This window comes from Elgaria multicarinata, chromosome 5, assembly GCF_023053635.1.
Source record: "Elgaria multicarinata webbii isolate HBS135686 ecotype San Diego chromosome 5, rElgMul1.1.pri, whole genome shotgun sequence".
NCBI lineage: Eukaryota > Metazoa > Chordata > Lepidosauria > Squamata > Anguidae > Elgaria > Elgaria multicarinata.
In genome coordinates this window covers 127,703,414-127,719,427 of record NC_086175.1, presented here as the reverse complement: position 1 = coordinate 127,719,427, position 16,014 = coordinate 127,703,414, and the positions used below count along the sequence as shown (strand labels likewise).

General features: G+C 44.3%; 1 protein-coding gene across 8 annotated transcripts in view; it reads right to left on the bottom strand.

The window, feature by feature from the left end:
* Positions 1–16,014, bottom strand: part of DLG2 (discs large MAGUK scaffold protein 2) — a 1,258,440-nt gene that overhangs the window by 176,072 nt on the left and 1,066,354 nt on the right. The window lies entirely within an intron of this gene.

The window sequence follows — 16,014 nt, the reverse complement described above, 5'->3', positions numbered from 1 at the left end:
CAGATAAAGGGTGTTTTTGTAGGAATGGCGATTTACAGTTCTTTCAAGTAAACTACGCAACATTCACAACCACCTTATTGATCTTGCAAAGTTACCAGAGGGAGGATCTGAAAAAAAATTGAACTGCTTTGACTCTTCACCCCCACAAAAAGCAAATGCTTAAAGCAAGGAATACCTGTCTGATTTTCTTTTTCTACTAAAAAGCACATGGCAACAGGAAGATCACAGAACGCAGAAACATTGGCAACACTGCTGCATCCCAAAACACGCTTTTGTTCTCTGTGATCCAAGACTCGGTGGGGGGTGGAGGAAAGCAATCATTCATTTGTTATCAAAAAACAATCAAGATCCCTGTGACACCTTATAGATGAACCCATTTATTGTGGCACAAGGTTTTGTAGGCTTCTTCGTCCACTGCATGAAGACATCAGGGAACACGACAGGTTTTAATTGAGCGGCTGCGTATGTAACACTGAATGGCCAAAATCTGCTGAAAGTTCACAGTTACAGCTGCTGCAGCAATCTGAGACAAATTTCATGGATGTCCAAACCTGATATCTGTTTTCCTCACTTTCTTGGACATAACGCCAGTGAAAACGGACAATGAAATTCGGGTGATGGTGGTGACTGCTGTCTTTCTGCATTTTCAGACATTTACAACACTGCCTAGTAGGAATGACAACATGCAAATATAAATGCCAAAAACCACCAACATTTGGTATTAACTGGATGTAACCAAAAAGACTTCATTGTTGTTGTGGCAAAAGACCGACACAGATCGCCTTTTGGAATTCATTTCAAGCTGACATTTAGCATATAGGAATATACACTCTCACAGAACCGACTCCTACATCCTTTAACCAAATCTAGCATGCAAGTCACTCCCAGCTTCTCAGCATATATACAGTCTGAAGTTACATGTATTGCAGACAAATGCTGGCAAAACCAGACGCTTCTCTCTCTGTCTAGCTTTCTCCTCTCCTCTAGTTACCCAAAGCTTGCTTCTCTTCTCGGAACAGCTACTGCAAACAATTAAACGAGCAGGATTTCTGCGGGCTGGTGCCTGATCGATTCTCAATTCCAATCCCAAAGAATGAATAATAATAATAAAAAAAGCCAAGAAAGCAGGAAACTTGAGCTCATTTTTTTTGTGTGCAAAATGTTGGCAGGGAAGTCAAAGATGCATTTCTATTCCTTCCTTCCTCCTCCTCCTCCTCTTCCTCCTGAGCTCCCACATGTCATTACAGGTTATGAAAAGACAAGGAACAGGCACGGTGCTAAGACCCCCCCCCCCAACCAGCCCCTATGTACCTAGGGTGGAAAACACATTCAAAAGCTGCAAGACAGATCGACCGGTAGCAGTGATAAGAACCGAAGCCCACATCGCTCACCCGAAAGGCAGGTTCCGCTGGAACAAAAGCAGACAGACCCAGTCACTGAGAGCAGCTTTCAAGATCCCTCCTGTCAGCTGCTGAGTTCACACTTGCCTTTATAATTAACCAGGCGGCTCTGCTCAGTCACTGAATCTGATGAATTATAAAACGGGCTGCTCCCAGACTCTCATATTTTACATCACAGGGGGAGGTCATTCAGCCACACACACACACACACACACACACACACTCTGCCTGTGTACATGTATTCTGTTATAACTCATCCCAGTAAACACATTAGAGCTGGCAGCAGGGACTGTAATTGGTGCTCAGGATGTACCAGCGCAAGCCAATGGAACACTGCAACTCCCACCTTCGGCTCTGTGCGAGATCCCCGGTTGTCACTCACAGCACCTTGTTAAGGTGGAATCGTCAAGCCTGTTGCACGGCCGGCGGGAGAACCGAAGGAGGTGTGTTGCGGTGCCAGAGGGGGGCCAGACTTGATGTAATGTCAGAGGGTAAGAGTCAGGCCGTCACCAAAGTCATGTAAAGTGGGGATGGGGGCATTCGGCTGCGAGGCAAGCCGCTTCGGGCGTACATTTATGATGGAAAAGCAGTGGCATGCACAAAACGGACAATGACGGTAGTTTAAGGGCAATGCAAGTGTGCGGTAGAGGTTCTTCTCAGTTTGACCTGGGTTCTCCCCTGCCTCCTCAGCATTCCAACTTTGTGGGAAAACTAGAAGTGTTCCCCAAGCCAAACACAACGCTCAGGGAGAGTCACCCTACCCACTGCAGTAGCTTTCTGAAATAGGGTGACCATATGGAAAGCAGCACAGAGCTCCTGTATCTTTAACAGCTGAGCCATTTCAGCAAGTGTCCTTGGTATGCATGCAGCCCCTGGTGAAATTCCCTTCTTCATCACAACAGTTAAAGCTGCAGGAGCCCTGCCCTCTTTTGAATCTGGTCCAGAGGGCAGGGCTCCTGCAGCTTTAACTGTTGTGATGAAGAGGGAATTCCACCAAGTGCCGAATGCATACAAATGACACCTGCTGGAATTCCCTTTTCTATGCAAATGTTAAAGATACAGGAGCCCGGTCCTCCTTTCATATGGTCACCCGAAACTTTCCAATCATCCCCAAAGCCATTCTTTCCCACACATCCACCCCATGCCCCAAAATGCTTCCCTTTCCTTTCTTTTCTCGACTGGCAGCGAGGAGAAAAACATGCCCCTTAGAATAATAGAATCATAGAATAGTAGAGTTGAAAGGAATCTATAAGGCCATCATTTCCAACCCCCTGCTCAATGTAGGAATCCACCTTAAAGTATACCTTACAGGTGGTTGTCCAGCTGCCTCTTGAATGCCTCTAGTGTGGGAGAGACCACAATCTCCCTAGGTCATTGGTTCCATTGTCGTACTGCTTTAACAGTCAGGACGTTTTTCCTGATGTCCAGCCGGAATCTGGCTTGCTTTAACTTGAGCCCGTTATTCTGTGTCCTGCACTCTGGGAGGATCGAGAAGAGATCCTGGCCCTCCTCTTTGTGACAACCTTTTAAGTATTTGAAGAGTCTCATCTTCTGTCTCTCTTTCACCCTACCTTCCATCATTACCCAGAATTTTTTTAAAAAAACATGGGTGCAAGAGATTCTGGGAGTCTAGTCCATTCAAGGGCTCTTGCAATTTGGCAAACTTCCCTCCCAGAATCGACTGTATCCAACATTCGTAATGCTGAGCAATAGAAGGGGGAGGGAGCAAGAGACAGTGGCATGGGTGGGGGGAAACCCTCCCAAAGTCCAGCATACCTAGCTCCTACTGAGAGGGATCTTTCAAGAGCTACGATCTGTGCAGAGACACATTGCACATGTGCACATAACTCCATGCATGCACACGTGTACACGCACAAGCCCATGTACGTACATGCAAACATAGCTTTGGCTATTGGGCGGTATAAAAATGCAATAAATAAATAAATAAATAAATAAACACACTTCCCAGCAATATACAAGTTCCACACACGCCTACTTCTCACAATAATGTGCATTTCACAAGTTCTGGAGAGGGTGGCTGAGGGTGTTGTGGACTTCCCTTTCCAGCAGTGGATCCTCTGCTGGCAGAAAGGGAGGCCCCTTGGTGGAGAAGGAAGTCTACTTCTGGAGGCCTCCTTGTCATGGAAGTGGAAAGCTCTACCATCATGACTACTCCACCATCACCGCTCCAGTGCCATGTGTGTGGGGAGGAGGAGTTGAGTCAGGGCTGCGTTGGAAGAGGCTTTGGATTTGCCAGATATAAAGTCCCTCTTTCCTTCAACGTGCTCCAGAAAGGGCGAGAAAGGACACCAGCCCTGGAACTGGCATACTTATTTCCCCAACTTCGGAAATCAATGGGAAAGGAAAAAAATAAAAGCTACAAGTGGGGGAGGGAAGGGGAGAGAAAGAAAAAAAAAAGGGTGGGGGAAAGCCACCCTATCACCCTTTAGTCTGGCTGGCGCAAGCCTGGTAGGGCTTAGGAAATGGTGGTTCCTCAGCAGGACAGGCCCTAATGTTAGGCATAATTAGGCAATCTCCTCAGGCAGCAGATGCTAGGGAGGAGGGGCAGTATGTGTGTGGGTGTTTCTCCTGAACCCCTGGCTACTCCCCTGTGTTGTGGGACACGGATATGTATGCCACATGGCCTGTCCTGAACCTCCTAAACTAGCTTGGTGCCTCAGGTGCAGTGAAGGATGCTAACCCATCACCAGAGTTAAGATAAGGTGCAGCTGCACCTTAGATAGGTCCTTCAGAGTTCTGACTAAAACCTGGTGTGGATTCACCGCTCCACTGACAGAACAGCCACCAGTCTCTACTGGATTCTAAAGGCCCCATTCTGAGTCAGCATGGACCAGACCTCAGAAACCTTGGAGGGCATCCACCGAGAGGATATTTCCAGTTGAGTACAGCAACCGAACAGGCAGGTAGGAGGGCCAGGTCATCCCTGAAATATCCTGATTGTGAGTTGACTTGAATCAGGAGAAGATCGACTGTCCCACTGATATCGGAGTCACCATTCTCCACTGCATTGCTCTGTCAATATATTCAAACTTAAAATCTAACTGGGGAAAAGATTCCCAGAGAGAGAGAGAGAGAGATGGAGCTGTGTGTCTTTAGCATAAGTGTTTATACAAACCTAGGGTGACCATATGGAAAGGAGGACAGGACTCCTGTATCTTTAACAGTTGCATAGAAAAGGGAATTTCAGCAGGTGTATATACGCAGCACCTGGTGAAATACCTTCTTCATCGCAACAGTTAAAGCTGCAGGAGCCCTGCCTGGTGTGACCAGATACAAAAGGGGGAGTTTCCCCAGGTGCTGCATGCATACAAAATGATACCTGCTGAAATTCCCTTTTCTGTGCAACTTTTCATATGGTCCCCCTAACTGCAGATGGCAGCCTCCATCTTAGAAAACGCATTCTCCCCTTTCACTGTCATACAGAATTGGGACCCTCTTCTGAAATGGCGTCTGCTGCGACATACACAGTCACTATCTAAACAAGTATGGTGTTTTCCTCCACCCTTCAAAACTATTTTTAGTATAGAAATGTATGCAGATTTAATAAATCAATTAATCAATCTGTTAAAACACATTTGATGGATATTAGGGGCTCCCATCCGAAGAAAACAGTTTCATTCTATCTCGTTTGAAATGATTCCCATTCCCATTTCAATATGAGCTTAGGGCTTACGGGGTGATCCTCCCTGTCCTACTAAGCTCCATGGGGTTTACTCTCAGGGAAGCAGGTATAGGATTAATAGCCACATTTATGGAGCTCACCAGAGAACACAGGTGTACACCGACCACAAGATTTGACTCAACCCTCCCAATCTGACTCTTCAGAAAATGGCCAGGTTCTGCTCTGATCCATTTGGGTGCCATTTGAGCTCAGGTAGAATCATAGAATCATAGAATAGCAGAGTTGGAAGGGGCCTACAAGGCCATCGAGTCCAACCCCCTGCTCAATGCAGGAATCCACTCTACAGCATACTTGACAGATGGTTGTCCAGTTGCTTCTTGAAGGCCTCTAGTGTGGGAGAGCCCACAACCTCACCAGGCAACTGATTCCTTTGCCGTACTGCTCTAACAGTCAGGAAGTTTTTCCTGATGTTCACCTGGAATCTGGCTTGCTTTAACTTGAGCCTGTTATTCTGTTTCCTGCACTCTGGGAGGATCAAGAAGAGATCCTGGCCCTCCTCTGTGTGACAACCTTTTAAGTATTTGAAGAGTGCTCTCATGTCTCCCCTCAATCTTCTCTTCTCCAGGCTAAACATGCCCTGTTCTTTCAGTCTCTCTTCATAGGGCTTTGTTTCCAGACCCCTGATCATCCTGGTTGCCCTCCTCTGAACACGCTCCAGCTTGTCCGCGTCCTTCTTGAATTGTGGAGCCCAGAACTGGACGCAGTACTCTAGATGAGGCCTAACCAGGGCCGAATAGAGAGTTACCAGCACCTCACGTGATTTGGAAGCTATACTTCTATTATAGCTTCCAAATAGGTACTGAGCTTAAGTTAAGATTTATAAATCCAAGATATTGTAGCTCCCATTGACTGTAACGGTGAAATCAACAAATGGCTGTAATTTATTTTTTTTCTGTTTTCCAGAAGTGGATGATATTTTCAAGCATAGGAATGGTTTAACCCTACCACACAGTAGAAAAAAAAGATTTCTTTCTTTGTTTGCGGTATGTATCTTTGTAGTTTTATTCATTTATTTGTAAAGGGAACTGTCTATAACCTTTTCATTTCTTGGCATAATTGGATGAAATTTGCCTAGATAATGTCCCTTTCACAGTTGATCAAGATGCCAAGTTTCAGATGAATTGGTGAAAGGATTTGTATTTTATCATTTGTTGTTGTTCCTGCCTTGATCAAAACGGAGAGGTGGGTAAGAAATAAATTATTATTATTATTATTATTATTATTATTATTATTATTATTATTTCCAAGAGAAGCCTTTACATTTTGAGGGTACCCCCATCCCAAAACTGTGCTTATCCCCCTATGTTCCTTGTGGGCCATTCTTCTGAAAATGACACAAATCATAAGGGTGTCCCCAAGTAAGAAACCTGCAATGTTTCAGAAGGATACGTACAGCAGTTTATGTGGGAGGGGAGTCCTGAAATTTGGGGTGGGGTGAGGTTTCATTGCTTTCCCTTCCTTACCTCCATTCTTTTTGGAGGAGGGGAATTTGAATGAAAACAGCACACATGATAGACGTTCCTCCAGGGAAGAAAACTGCAAAGTTTCAGAAGAATAGGTGAGAAGGCTAGGGAATTAATGATGACTGAAAACCAGTTTAAGACTTTTTTCATACGTAAACCTGGTGGGATTGGAAGAACGGCCATCTTATTGTCCCAATAGCTGCCTCTCCTCTCATCAGCATTTAGAGAAAGAAACCAAAAGATGCTATTTTGGGGGGGGGGAGGGGGAGAAACTGTCTGCCTTTCTGAATGTGAACAGAATGTTGGACTACAAGGAACTTTGGTCTGATCCAGACTGGCTCTTAGAATCATAGAATCATAGAATAGCAGAGTTGGAAGGGGCCTACAAGGCCATCGAGTCCAACCCCCTGCTCAATGCAGGAATCCACCCTAAAGCATCCCTGACAGATGGTTGTCCAGCTGCCTCTTGAATGCCTCTAGTGTGGGAGAGCCCACAACCTCCCTAGGTAGCTGATTCCACTGTCGCACTGCTCTAACAGTCAGGAAGTTTTTCCTGATGTCCAGCCGGAATCTGGCTTCCTTTAACTTGAGCCCGTTATTCCGTGTCCTGCACTCTGGGAGAATCGAGGAGAGATCCTGGCCCTCCTCTGTGTGACAACCTTTTAAGTATTTGAAGAGTGCTATCATGTCTCCCCTCAATCTTCTCTTCTCCAGGCTAATTGTGAATGAATTGTTAATTGTGAATGAAGCCTCAGGCAGGGTCTAGCTTCAATTCTTGTTTGCTTTGGGAGGAAGCCCACTTCAACTTCAGGAAGCACCAAAAACGGTTTGAGAGAGACTCATTCCAGCCCAGACTTTGTCTTTGTCTGATGCACATCCCTATCAGGGAACATGTTATCTCAATTACATTTTAGCCAGGCAGAATAGTCTGCCAGGAACATAGATAGGAGACATCGATATCTATTTCACATCCAGTGAACCATCTCTGAAGGTTTCTAAGAAGAGACTGGACGGCCAACCGTCATGGATGGTTTAATTGGCTTTCCAGCACATTGCAGAGGGTTGGACTAGATAATCCTCGTGGTCCCTTCTAACTCAACAATTCTATGAATTGCAGGGTCCCCTCTCCTGGCCCCCATTGCCATTGTAGCAGGAACCCTTGTTAATTTCTGGCACAGACATATTAAAAATAATTAAATATGGGGAAAAAAAAGATTTGAAAAAAAGAATTCAAGAATTTTTTTTTGAAATCCTTCCACTGTGCTTTCAAACAACAGCAATGACATCTGCCATGTTAATGCATTCAACTGGACAGATATGAACGAAACAACATCTCTGTCAGGAGAGGATGCAAATTAATGGCCCTCGTGTCACCTGCAGTAGCAGAGGGATTCATTATATGCGTCCTGGCAATAATATATCTTTTTAGAGGAGTAATTGAAAATGCCACTTGGGAACGGACCGCAAAAATATAAATAATATTGAAATGACTCTGAGGTGAACGGGTTGAGGACGAAGAGCCGGCACTTCTCCTCGTGAACGCTCGGTAGAAAGAGAGGGATATTCAGTAACAACAATGCATTAAAGAAAATGTAATAACATAGGAGAAAATTGGATTGCTTTTGGTGATAGAAGCAAAATGACCCTTTGGATGACAAATGCATTATGTACAGCTTGTTCAGCAGGAGCTATGATCTAGTAATGAAAAATAGTTCAACTGTGAAATTAACCATTGGGATACCTTAGTGTACAATGTCCAAGCACCGTTATATAACATAAAGCAATTCATAATGGATACATTTTGGAGAAGATCTGGACCATTTGGGTCTAAGTTCGTGCGTGTGTGGATGCTTTTTCCTTAAAATCTATTGTCGCCGTCCATGTCCCTCGGAATGAAATATGCCCATCTCCCCCTAGAATATTTTTTTGCTCCTGCTGGCTCTTGCTTTCTATTGAACATAATCAGTGGATCGTAACTGAATCATGACAAAGAGAAACAGGGATGTACTTTTCATTCTTTATTTATAGAATGATTTCGTACTGTTCGTAACACTCTAAAAATTAATACATTGTTAATAAACATTGTGGAACATAAGCATTTTCAAAAGCTTTTTGAAAAAGCCAATTTTCTAACTTTAGGGCGCAGCATGTGAGATGAAAAATGGAATTCTTGATATATTATTAACAAGAACTAGGGTGGTGTAGTAGTTAAGGTTAGATAGTGTTGGTATAGTAGACAGTTTCAAATACTTAAAAAGGTTGTCACACAGAGGAGGGACAGGATCTCTTCTCGATCCTCCCAGAGTGCAGGACACGGAATAATGGGCTCAAGTTACAGGAAGCCAGATTCCGGATGGACATCAGGAAAAACTTCCTGACTGTTAAAGCAGTATGACAATGGAATCAGTTACCTAGGGAGGTTATGGGCTCTCCCACACTAGAGGCATTCAAGAGGCAGCTGGACAACCATCTGTCAGGGATGCTTTAGGGTGGATTCCTGCATTGAGCAGGGGGTTGGACTTGATGGCCTTGTAGGCCCCTTCCAACTCTGCTATTCTATGATTCAATGATTCTATGAATACATGGAGACCTGGATTCAAATCCCTGTTCTTCTGTTAAGCTTATTTGGCACCTTTAGGCCAGTAACCATATCCAAGACAGCACAGGGCTGTTGTATGGTTAAGCTTAGGGGAGATCTTCAAATGTGCATGCAAAGCAGATGTTCTACCACTGAGCTGTGCCCCCTCCCTCCCTCCATAGATTTTAGCAGAGGTCTAGGTAAGTCAGGTTTTATAAGGAGGCAAGACATGAATAAATCACTGTCATGAAAATCTCAAAGTGTTGCTGAGGCTGGAAGCCAGGAAGGTCTTTCTGTATGCTACTCCAGCAAGCAGCAGATCAAGACTGAGCCTAAAATACGAGTTTGGCTTCATTTAGGCTGGTTGGCCCCACCTCCATGCTGACTAAGTTTCTCTCTCTCTCTCTTTCTTAAATAGTTCTGGCCTGTTTTAGCAATCCCAGGCTGTGATGATAGCCTGTGGCATGCTAGTGCTCTCACATCCCAAGACCTCAGAGTCTGAGGATGGTAATGTGACCTATACTGGATGCAGGAAAGCTAACCTCCTGGGGCCATTCTGGAGAACTGGGTCCTGGGGAGGTATATGCCTCATGATGCCTTTCTATGATTGAATCTGCTCCCTGAACCATATCTCTGGAGCCTCTTCTTCTGAGGTCAAAATTTTGGGATCCTCTGAGGATAAGGTTTTGGGTCTTGGTCCATGATATATAGTGAATAAAATCACCATAGTTGTCATCATCATTAATGATGGTTGAAATGAACATAATCCTTCAATTTCTCCAGCATGCATTTGATATCTCTGACTTAGTGGTGGGTAGTGCTCACTGGAGCTGGCTGGATGAATGCAAGAGCAGAGAACTGTAGGCTGAGCTAAATAATTCTAGTTTTGTCCTTCCTCATCCTACTTCCTTGAAATCAGTGGCGGCTGGTGGCTACATTTTTGGTGGGGCAGTGAATCCATTCTGGGTTTCATCCAGAACCAGCCAGAACTCAAAAGAGCCATCCAAGGCACTGGATTTATTTTGGATTGTCTTCTGTAATAAAAGAGACCACATAGACTCCCTACCCTGTAGTAAGGTTTTCCTAGTGCCTACTCAGTTGTCCTTTTGGTGCCTGGTGAAGCAATCTCAACATTTTTATCTTTGATTACAGTTGTTGAAACACTGCTTTTGTATTTCATTTTGAAGGACTGTTGTTGTTTTGAGTTCTTTTATCATCTTACTGTAAACTATCATGAAAATACTTTTCATTGAAAGGTAGGATATAAGTGTACTTAAAAAAAAATCAAATGTATTTAATACGTTCTTTTCATTTTTGTTACAATTTATAGTTTATCGACAGGCAGGATGTAAATGTCCAAAAACACACCATGAAAATATTTAGTGCAATAAATAGTGTAGTCTTCAACAGCTAATGCAGTGGTCCCCAACCCCTTTAGACCCATGGACGAATTGGGGATTTGAGATACTGCTCTGGGCACTACCACAAAATTCCTAATCAATGGATTGCTGATTTGTGCCTTTCCTATCTATGGATCCTGGTATATAAAAGGCAGGAGCCACACTACTGCTTAATAGCGGTATTGAGGTGCACTGCAGGATTTTCACTACTGCTTTGTACAGTTACTGAAGTGCACTGACAACTGCTCGGGCCCAGGACACATCTACACCAAGCAGGATGCCCAAGGACCTCCACTTCCCTTACTCGGCTTCGTCCTTTTTCCTCTGCTGCCCCTCATGCCTGGAACGCTCTTCCAGAACACTTGAGAACTACCAACTCAATCATAGCTTTTAAAACTCAGCTTAAAACTTTTCTTTTCCCTATAGCTTTTAAACATTGAGTTTGTTCTGACTCTATACTGTTAGCTTCACCCTATCCGGTGCCTGTTTACACTTCCCTGTGCCTGTTTGCATTCTCTTTCCCTCCTTATTGCTTACTACAACTTTATTAGATTGTAAGCCTATGCGGCAGGGTCTTGCTATTTACTGTGTGGTCTGTACAGCACCATGTACATCGATGGTGCTATATAAATAAATAATAATAATAATAATAATAATAATAATAATAATGATATAACACTATGAAAGTGGTATGAAAGTTGTATACGGTCTGTGTCAATGGGCCCCAACAGTTATCAGTGCACTTCAATATCACTGTAAAGCAGTAGTGTGGCTCCTGCCTTTTATATTCCACTTTCATAGTGGAAATCCTGCTTGGTGTAGATGAACCCTTAATCTGCATCTTATTCAGCAAAAATGTTTGCTTCATGTCTATTTACACCGCAGTGTTTCTTTAATAATGGATTGTCTAATTCAACTAACGGCTAGTTGTGCAATACAGCTAATGCTTCTTTTAAACATACATTTCAGCAATGTCTATCAGTTGCTTCTTTTGGGGGGATTATTACACAGATAAATCTTGTTCTGGAACAGTTTTTAATATTCATCTATGTATATATTCTTTTAAGTTATTTACCTGATTCATGCAAATTAACAAATGGTCAGTGTAAGTGGATTCTCTGTGCACTTTTGACAGCTAAAAGACAGATATTACAACACTGGAAGGATGAACACTCTCCTCCCAAAATGCAACAGATTGAAGACCTCACAACACTTTTGATATTTGAATGGGTGGCATATAGATGGCACTCAAACAGAGATCCTAGTCATATAGGGCGGGATACCAACGTTTTAATTAATTAATTAATTAATTAATTAATATTTATTTGGAAATCTGGTCCACTTTTGTTGCAGCCCATGTATAATTGCTAGAAGGCTGCATGCATTTCATGTATGCATATTTAAAAATAGGAAAATAATAATAATAAAATATTTTGGGTACCTACGGGTACTACGTTGGGGATGAACTCACAGATGGCATTTGAGGTGGCCAAGGGTGGCATAGCAATTGTGGGCACCATGTTGGGGATCCCTGACCTAATGAGTGTGACCTAATGCTCCAAGAGCTGGTACGCTAAGGCCAAAATGAGCCTTACTTTAAATCTGTGTCTGCCAGCTAGGTTTTTCCCTCCCATTTTTACCCTAGAGTAGGTGCAATGCCCCAGATCCAGATGGAGACCCTAGCTTGGAGGTACCTATTCCTGGATAGGGATAGCCTTGCCATGGTCATTCATGCACTGGTAACCTCACGATTAGACTACTGTAACATGCTCTATGTGGGGCTACCCAAGTGTGTGGTTCTGAAGCTGCAGCTAGTGCAGAACGCAGCAGCTAGGGTGTTCATAGAACCATAGAACAGTAGAGTTGGAAGAGGCCTAAAAGGCCATCGAGTCCAACGCCCTGCTCAATGCAGGAACCCACCCTACAGCATACTTGACAGATGGTTGTCCAGCTGCCTCTTGAATGCCTCTAGTGTGGGAGAGCCCACAACCTCCCTAGGGAACTGGTTCCATTGTCACGGGGATGCCTAGCTCTGCCTACGTAAAACCAGTGTTAAAAGAACTGCACTGGCTGCCTATTAGCTACCGAGCCACATACAAGGTTATGTTGTTATCCTACAAAGCTTTAAACAACTTGGGATCAGCAAACCTAGCAGAACGCCTTCCCTTATATACACCCAGACGGCAACTATGATCCTCAGAGGAGTCCCTACCAGCCATTCCGAGATGAACAGAATACTGCCAGGAAGAACCTCAGCAGTGGGCCTTCTCTGTGGCGGCCCCCACCCTGTGGAGGACCATCCCTCGTGTGGTTCGGGTGGCAGAAAACATAATATCTTTTAAACTAGGGTGACCAACTGTCAGGATTTGCCCGGATTTGTCCTGGTTTTTGTTCTTTCCATGGTGTCAGGGGGGATTTTCTATAATTTTCAATAATGTCCTAGAATGACACACCTTCCTCTTTAAGGCTGCCATTAGCATGGCAGGAGGGAATGACATGCTTTCTTGAGGCACATCATTCCCCCACCCCGAGCTCCAATTGAGGTCTTAAAGGGGAAAGTGGGTCATTCGTGGACATTATAGAAAAGGCCCCAATTGGAGTGGATGGTGGTGGTGCAGAATGAAATCCTTTCCCCTCCTCCACTCCAATCGGGTTCTTTAAGGTGGCGGGGGAATAATGTACTTTCTGCAGGACTAAGAAAGCTGCTTCCCCACACACACACTAGGTGTCCTCTTTTTTGGTTTCCCAAATATGGTCACCCTATTTTAAACGTCTCCTGAAGACACACCTTTTTTACTCAGGCTTTCCCTGGTCTTTAATGTAGCTGGTTTTATATTGCCTTTTAAACCATCAATGTTTTAAACTCATACTTATATTTTATGGTTTTTAATTGTGCACTGCCCAGAGAGCTTTGACTGATGGGCAGTATAAAAATGTACTGAATAAATAAATAAGATAAATAGTGAAAAGAAAAAGAAAACATAGATGCGAGACAAAGAGGGCAACCAGGACGATCAGGGGTCTAGAAACAAAGCCCTATGAAGAGAGACTGAAAGAACTGGGCATGTTTAGCCTGGAGAAGAGAAGATTGAGGGGAGACATGAGAGCACTCTTCAAATACTGACAAGGTTGTCACACAGAGGACGGCCAGGATCTCTTCTCGATCCTCCCAGAGTGCAGGACACGGAATAACGGGCTCAAGTTAAAGGAAGCCAGATTCCGGCTGGACATCAGGAAAATCTTCCTGACTGTTAGAGCAGTACAACAATGGAACCAGTGACCTAGGGAGGTGGTGGGCTCTCCCACACTAGAGGCATTCAAGAGGCAGCTGGACAACCATCTGTCAGGGATGCTTTAGGGTGGATTCCTGCATTGAGCAGGAGGTTGGATTCGATGGCCTTGTAGGCCCCTTCCAACTCTGCTATTCTGTGATTCTATGATTCTATGTAAAGTAACATCTATTTTGGCCCCAGTCTCCCACAGTTACTGCTCTGCTATTAAGACATTGTTTTTTGCCCAAAACGGAGCAGCAAATGGTCCCTCCCCGATCAAGATGCATAGGACCCAAGGCCGGCCAAGTTATTTTGGCCTAATAAGAAATTATATAACTATAAATTCACTGCCCTTTCATGACATCTTAAACCATCTGCGCGAGGCGGCCACCTCAGTCTGCTTCGTGTAAGGCTAAGCCCTCTGAACTGTGTGGGGTTGTGTACCATTAAATTCTGTGCAGGTAAATCTCTGAAAGAGCAAAACACCATGCTGGGAAAAGATATATGAGGAATTAGGTTCTGTAGCTCTAAAAAACAGACTGGACGTAATGATAAAACGTATGATAATTATTACCACAACGCCTAATGCGGTTTTCTTAAACCAAAGAAAACACCGAAGCTGTTCCATGGAATACTAATTCTTTCTTTTTTAAAAGCCCGTTGTAATAAAAGAACCCGAAGCGAACTCATGCTAATTGACATTAACAAGTTATCTTGATCTACAATGGCGACAAGGTACAGATCCCGAAATGCGCCTAACGCCTGTCACTTTTGACAGCTCTTTCTTTAATTACAGCCGAACGGCGGCCATTTGCGCCAGGGCTTGGCCCATGTCAATTTAAGCATTATTAGGTTAAGCCTAATTTTCCACTCCACTTGCTGAGGCTACGTGAAAATCTGAAGGAAGACTCTCAGCCGTTCATCTTCAAAAACCTGAGGCCGTCATCAAAAGGGAACAAGACAATTTTACTCACTGTTTACATTCTCTCTTACCCCCTCTTCCAGCACCCAGAGGACTTTCCAAAGGTCTCTAATACTAGTCACACTGTATTAAAGGAAAATGACAGATTTTGATCCTTTTTTCAATTCACCGCCCCCCCCCCCCCCCGCCCACAACCTGGCTGCGGGCACAAAGTTTGAATTATACTGGAGATCTGCAGCCAAATGTTTGCTTTAGTTCAACAACAGTATGTGAAATTCAGCCACCTCAAACACCTCGTTGGCCTCTACAAATCATTGACTCTGTGGCTACAAGTCTCCTGGACTTCCTTACAAATTGACCGCCTGCCTGTCGCAGGTATGTGAGCTCTCCTAACCTGCCCACAGGCTCAGTGTGAGATTTCCCTCTAGCCTTGATTTCCCTTTGGCCTCAACTTTTTCAGGGTTGGCCCTACCATCGGGCAAGGCGAGGTGGCGACCCTAGGCAGAAAATACTGGGAGGCAAGGAGCAGCAGCAAGGTGTTGGATAGGCCGAACGTATGGAAAGGAGGACAGGGCTGCTGTATCTTTAACAGTTGTATTGAAAAGGGAATTTCAGCAGGTGTCATTTGTATGCATGCAGCACCTAGTGAAATTTCCTCTTTGGCACAACAGTTAAAGCTGCAGGAGCTCTGCTGTCTTTTGTATCTGCTCACTCCTGCAGCTTTAACCGTTGTGATGAAGAGGGAATTCCACCAGGTGCTGCATGCATACAAATGATACAAAAAGAACCATTAAAGGTTTTATACTTTTCAATAGCACCAGAGCCTGCCTTTTGTCTATCACCTGCATACAAATGACACCTGCTGAAATTCCCTTTTCTAAACAACTTTTAAAGGTACAGGAGCCCAGTCCTCCTTTCCATGTGGTCACCCTAGAGATGGATAACAGAGCTGTGTGAACAATATGCCCTAAGCTAGCCTGAGGACCTCAAGTGCAGTGGGGGGATGTCATCCCATCACCAATTAAATTTGCTGGCTGCTGTCCATAGAATGGAGGGGGAACAATCTTCTCCTTTGCCTGTTGCAGCAAAAGGTCGGAGTCGTCTAGCTCTTGCAATCGCCCACCTCCCCCTTCCCTCAGGTGCCTACCTCCATCCATTATTCTCTCAGTTCCTTGCTCCCCAGTCCCTCTGCCTGATCTGACCAGTCTTCCCATTTCCTGAGCCCTCTTCCCATTTAGCTTCCTGTATTCAGTCCCCCCCTGGCCTCTTTCCCCTT